Below are 5,509 nucleotides of genomic sequence, written 5' to 3'. Positions count from 1 at the left end.
ATTAAGTAACTTCATTATGTGACTGATACTTGATAGCAGCGTTCCACAAATAAAGCTCTTTGGACACAAAGTTTCACAATGATGAAGTGGAAGTTGGAAAATTTGAAATCCTAGTGATCCTTCCAATACTGACAGACTAAGGAAAGTAAAAATGGAGCTTCCCAGGTTGCCACATCTGGGAGGGTGACTGGTTGTTGTTCAGGTCGCGGTCCTCCCTGTAGCAGTCTCCTTTAATTAGTACCAGTCTCTGTATAAACCTAAGGCTGTAATTGTCTTGGGAGTGCCCAGCAGAGCTACTTTTAGATTTTCATGAATTTAGGGGCTGTGGTCACTTCGTTTAAGTGGAGAAGACAAGTTTCCTAATCTGCCCCCTAAGAGGGCTCAGTCTGCATGCCATTGGACAGATCCCATGACTACTGGTCAGAGCCTTGAAATAAAATACAAAATAGCCTCTGGAAGGAAGACTGCCCCTCCCATTGGTCTCCTTATCATGGCTTTGGTGCCTCAAATCCTTTTAGAAGCACAAAGCCATGAACATCTTGACGCATGTTATATCTTGTTTAGGAAGATAGCTCTACAGGCACACAGACATGAGTTCAGGTCCCTGCATGTCTGTGTGCACTAGGGAAATCTCCCTAGATCTCAATTTTCTAATCTGTAGAATGGGAATAATAATTACAATGTCATTTTTTAAGCAATGCCTTCTTATAGTGAGATGAGATGATGACTACACACAGAAGGTGCTCAGTTTGGCTATTATCATCATTGTAGGCTCTTAATGCAAAAGAGCTAGTTGATCCTTCAGCCATATCCATGTCATCCTCTAAACAGGCTTGGCCTACACACTTACTCTGAGGGGCAGTGCCTCGAACAGCTTGCTCTGCTCTGGGCAGCTGTCAGGGAAATTCTGATATCGAATCCACACATATCTACTGGGCAGCTCTCACAACTTGTCCTGACCTGCAGAGCATCAGTCTAGTCTTTGTGGTTCTTCAGAGGTGTTCTTACCACCCTCTCCCTGGTTTGTCTCTCAGGACTATCCCAAATTCCTTCCTACAGTCATGCTTCAGAAATTGAGTTTTGAGTTATCAGAATGACCTCTTTGACTTTTTGACATTGGAGGCCAAGAAAGCATGGAAAAGGGGCAAGTAGGTCTGAGTCCCCATTGACCATGTACCAGTTCACATGATTCCTGGCCCAGTGTGGAAAGAGCTGAACTAGGAGCAGAGAAGAAGTCCAAGGAGTGTGAATAGCACAAATGGTTAATGCACTTGGCTACTAACCAACATGTTGGAGGTCCAATTCAACTCAGAGACACCTCCGAAGAAAGACCTGTGACTACTTCCAAAAAAAACAAACAACTACTGAAAACCCTATGGAACAGAATTCTACTCTGGGGTCTCCGGGAGTTGGAACTGACTGGACAGCAACTGGTTAGGAGTAGAGAGAGCATGGAGCATGAGGTCATCAAATGGAGGGAGCCTGGGCAGATTCCTCAGCCTCTCCTCATGCGGTAAGTATGGCTCTGAATACACCTACTTCACAGATAATGACACTAGGTACCTAGGCTATGAAAGGTACACAATTATTTTACATTTTTGAGAATGCATCCCCCAAATCTTAGCACTTTCTTAAAGGTTTGAGGTTGTCTAGTCAGGTCACATGCAGCATCAGCCCTGGCCCTAACTCTTTCCCCTTGTTTCCTGCCTTGGAAATCACTGTCCTTCCCAAAGTCCAATTTGGGAAGAATGCTCACTGCAGGAGCCATTTGTGGGAATCAAATTCCTTTTTTGGCCTAAACAGAAGCTGCAGTTTCCCCTACATTCGTAGTAATTAAAGGGGCCAGAAAAGCCTTTGAGAGGCCAGAGAGGGCGGGTAGGTAAGATGGAAGGATAAAGCCTGAAAGAGCAAGCTGGTCTCTCTAAGAGGGCCACATTCTTCTTCAGAGTCTCCCTTCTCCCATCAGACCAAGCCTCCAAAGATGCAGGTGCTTCCAGGATCCCTACAGTGTTAGAAATGGAGGGCAGCTAGGAGTGTTCTTCCCACTAACCTGACAATGCTTTGGTAAGGTCACTAAATAACCCGGGCCTGGAAAGTGCCAAATCACCCTCTTCCAAATAACTATGACAGAGATTGCTAACTGCCTACTTAAAGCTTTTATGCCTCCTAGCTACCTGTCGTGGAATTCTGATGTGGTGCTGTGGTTTAATTAGCTGGACTGCAAAGTCATTTGAACTGCAAGGTGGGTAGTTCAAGCTCACCTGCCGCTCCTTGGAAACCCTATACAGGGGTCACTATGGGTTGGAACTGATTCTACAGCATTTAACAACAACAACCTACCTGTTGTGATGCTGTAGGATAAGCACTGGACTGCTAACCACAAAGCTGGCAGTTCAAATCCATCAGCAGCTCTTTGGAGCTATGAGTTGGAATCAATTCAAAGGCACCTTACTAAGGTGGTTGTTGTTGTTAAGTGCCGTGAAGTCAGTTCTGACTCATAGCAACCTTGTATAGGGTTTCCAAGGAGTGGCTGGTGGGTTTGAACCGCCATCCTTAAGCTTAGTAGTCCAGTGCTTATCCTACAGTGCTATACCAGGACTCCACCTTAGTAATAGAACCTCAATTTATATTTAGGCACATTGGCACTGAGAGTTCCTGGCTAGTACAATTGGTTAACTTGTTCAACTGCTAACTTAAAGTTTGGAGATTCGAATTCACCCATAGGCACCTCCAAAGAAAGGCCTAGTGATCGACTTAAAAACAAAAACAAAAGCCCACCATTGAAAATCTTATAGGGCACAAAGCTTACTCTGACTCAAATGGAATGGAATGAGCTGGAATTCACCTAATGGCAACTGATTTTTACTGGACATGGCCACTGAAAATAAAGACTACATTTCCCAGGCTACTTTGCCCCTAAGTGTGGCTATATGGCTAAGTTGTGGCTAATGAGATACCCCAAGATTCCAGAAAGGCTTCATAAATTGAGTTGGTGCAGCTAGAAAGCCCTTCCAATTTTGCTCTTTCCACTTTTTCGTTTTTGCTGCCTCGAACAAGGGTGTAATGGCAGCTCTTCAGCATTAGACTGAGGGATTCTTGAAAATGGAAAGCCAGAGTCTGAGGATGGTGGAGCTGGGCCTTCTGAAGATGCTGTATCCTTCATATGATCTCTATATACCTCTGCACTTGATGTATATGTGAGAGAGAAAATCTTTTTTTTTTCAGCCACTGATATTTTGAGTTTACTAGTGTACACATGGAGTCCTGGTGTGGTGTTGTGGGTTAATGCGCTGCACTGCAAGGTCACTTTGAACCACAAGGTCAGTGTTTCAAGCTCACCACTCGCTTCTCAAAAACCCTATACAGGGTTGCTATGGGTTAGAACTGACTTGATAGCACTTAATAACAGCAGTGTACACATAGGGGGCATGGTGGCTTTGTAGGATAAGCACTGTACTTTAAGCCACAAGGTTTGGCGGTCCAAGCCCAACAGCTGCTCTGAGGGAGAAAGATGAGACTTTCTGCTCCCACAAAGATTTAGAGCCTCAGAAACTCTGTGTAGTCACGATGAGTTGGAACCGACCTGAAGGCACTAATCAACAACGCGTGGAAAATATGTAGGATACTTATATGGCATTCTGGTATGGTGCTTTAGGATCAGCACTGGACTGCTAACCACAAGGTTGGTGGTTCAAACCCACCAGCCACTCCTCAGAAACTTGAGTTGGAGCAGACATGATGGCAATTGAGCACAACAGTGTATACATACAGCTGAATCTAATCCTAATTGATACATAATGAATTTTGCTAACCTGGCTTCTTCCCCCTACCCACCATAACTTTAATTTAATTTTTCTGAAATATCAAAAGTGCCACAACCCTAATATCAGGGCTTGGAATCTGTAGCAGATGTCTTCACAGGGACTGGGATCTTGAGTCAATTTAATTTCCTGAGTTTCAGTTTCCCTAGTTATAAAAGGAAGGGATTGGTTTAGGCCAGGGGTCAGTAAATAGTCTCTGAGTGTTTTTTCAAATAAAGCTTGATTGGAACACAACCTGCTCATTCATTTGCATATCGTCTATGGCTGTGTTTGCATTACAGTAACTGAGCTGAATAGTTCTGACAGAGACCTATGGCTTGCACAGTTTAAAATATTTACCATTGGGTCCTTTTGATTGATTGTTGAAGTTGCCTTTTTAATGTTTACTCAGTTGTTGCTAGATGCAATTGAGTTGGTCCTGACTCATAGCAACCCAGTGTACCAAAGAACCAACACAGTGCTGTCTCCTGCACAATCCTCACAATCAGTCTCATGTTTGAATATTGCTGCAGCCACTGTCTCTATCAGTCTTGCTGAGGGTCTTCTTCTTTCTCACTGACCCTCTACCCATCACGATGTCCTGATAATATGCTCATGGTATGTGTGACAAAGTCTCAGCATCCTTGCTTCAAAGGAACATTCTGGCGGTACTTCCTCCAAGACAGATGTCTTCATTTTTTTATCTGTGGTGAAGTCAGTAGTCTTCATCAACACCATAACTCGAAGGGATCAATTCTACTTTGGTTTTCCTTACTCATTGTCCAGCTTTTGCATGCACATGAAGTGATTGAAAATATCATGACTTGGATCAGGTGATGTCTTTGCTTTTTAACACTTTTTGCTGCACACTTGCCCAATGTAATACATCATTTGATATCCTGACTAGTGCTTACATGGATGTTGATTGTGGATCTAAGTAAAATGAAATCCTTGACAACTTCCATTTTTTCTTCATTTATCATGAGATTGCTTATTAGTCAAGTTATGAGGATATTTATTTTCTTTATGTTGAGGTGTAATCCCTATCGAAAGCTATCGTCTATGATCTTCATCATTAAGTGCTTAACTTTCAACAAAGTTGTGACATCTGCATATTACAGATTGTTATTGAGTCTTCCTCTAATTCTGATGTTGTACTCTTCTTCATATAGTCCAGTTTCTCAGATTATTTGCTCAGCATACAGATTGAATAAATATGGTGAAATGATATAACCCTGATGCACATCTTTCCTGATTTTTAACAAGTATCCCTTTGTTCTGTTTGAATAACTATCTTGGTCTTTGTACAAGTTCCTCATGAACACAGTTAAGTGTTCAGGAATTCCCATTCTTCACACAGTTATTCATAGTTTATGAGCCACATAATTGATGGCCTTTTCATATTCAATAAAACACAAATAAACATCTTTCTGGTATTCTCTGCTTTCAGCCAAGATCCTTCTGACGTCAGCAATGGTATCCCTCATTCCACATCTTCTTCTGAATCTGGCTTGAATCTCTGGCAGCTCCCTGCTGGTGTATTGCTAAAACTGGTTTGAATTCTCTTCAGCAAAATTTTACTGTGTATGATATTGTTAGTTCAATTGTCATTCAATACAGGACAACCTGTATTCTTTAAGTAAAAGTTATTTTAGTCTCTGTAAATTCCTTTTTAACCAGTGAATTCTTCATTCTTTAGAAGTTGCTTC

Source organism: Chrysochloris asiatica, unplaced genomic scaffold, assembly GCF_000296735.1.
Source record: "Chrysochloris asiatica unplaced genomic scaffold, ChrAsi1.0 scaffold00057, whole genome shotgun sequence".
Taxonomy (NCBI): Eukaryota; Metazoa; Chordata; class Mammalia; order Afrosoricida; family Chrysochloridae; genus Chrysochloris; species Chrysochloris asiatica.
This window is presented reverse-complemented; position numbering follows the sequence as displayed.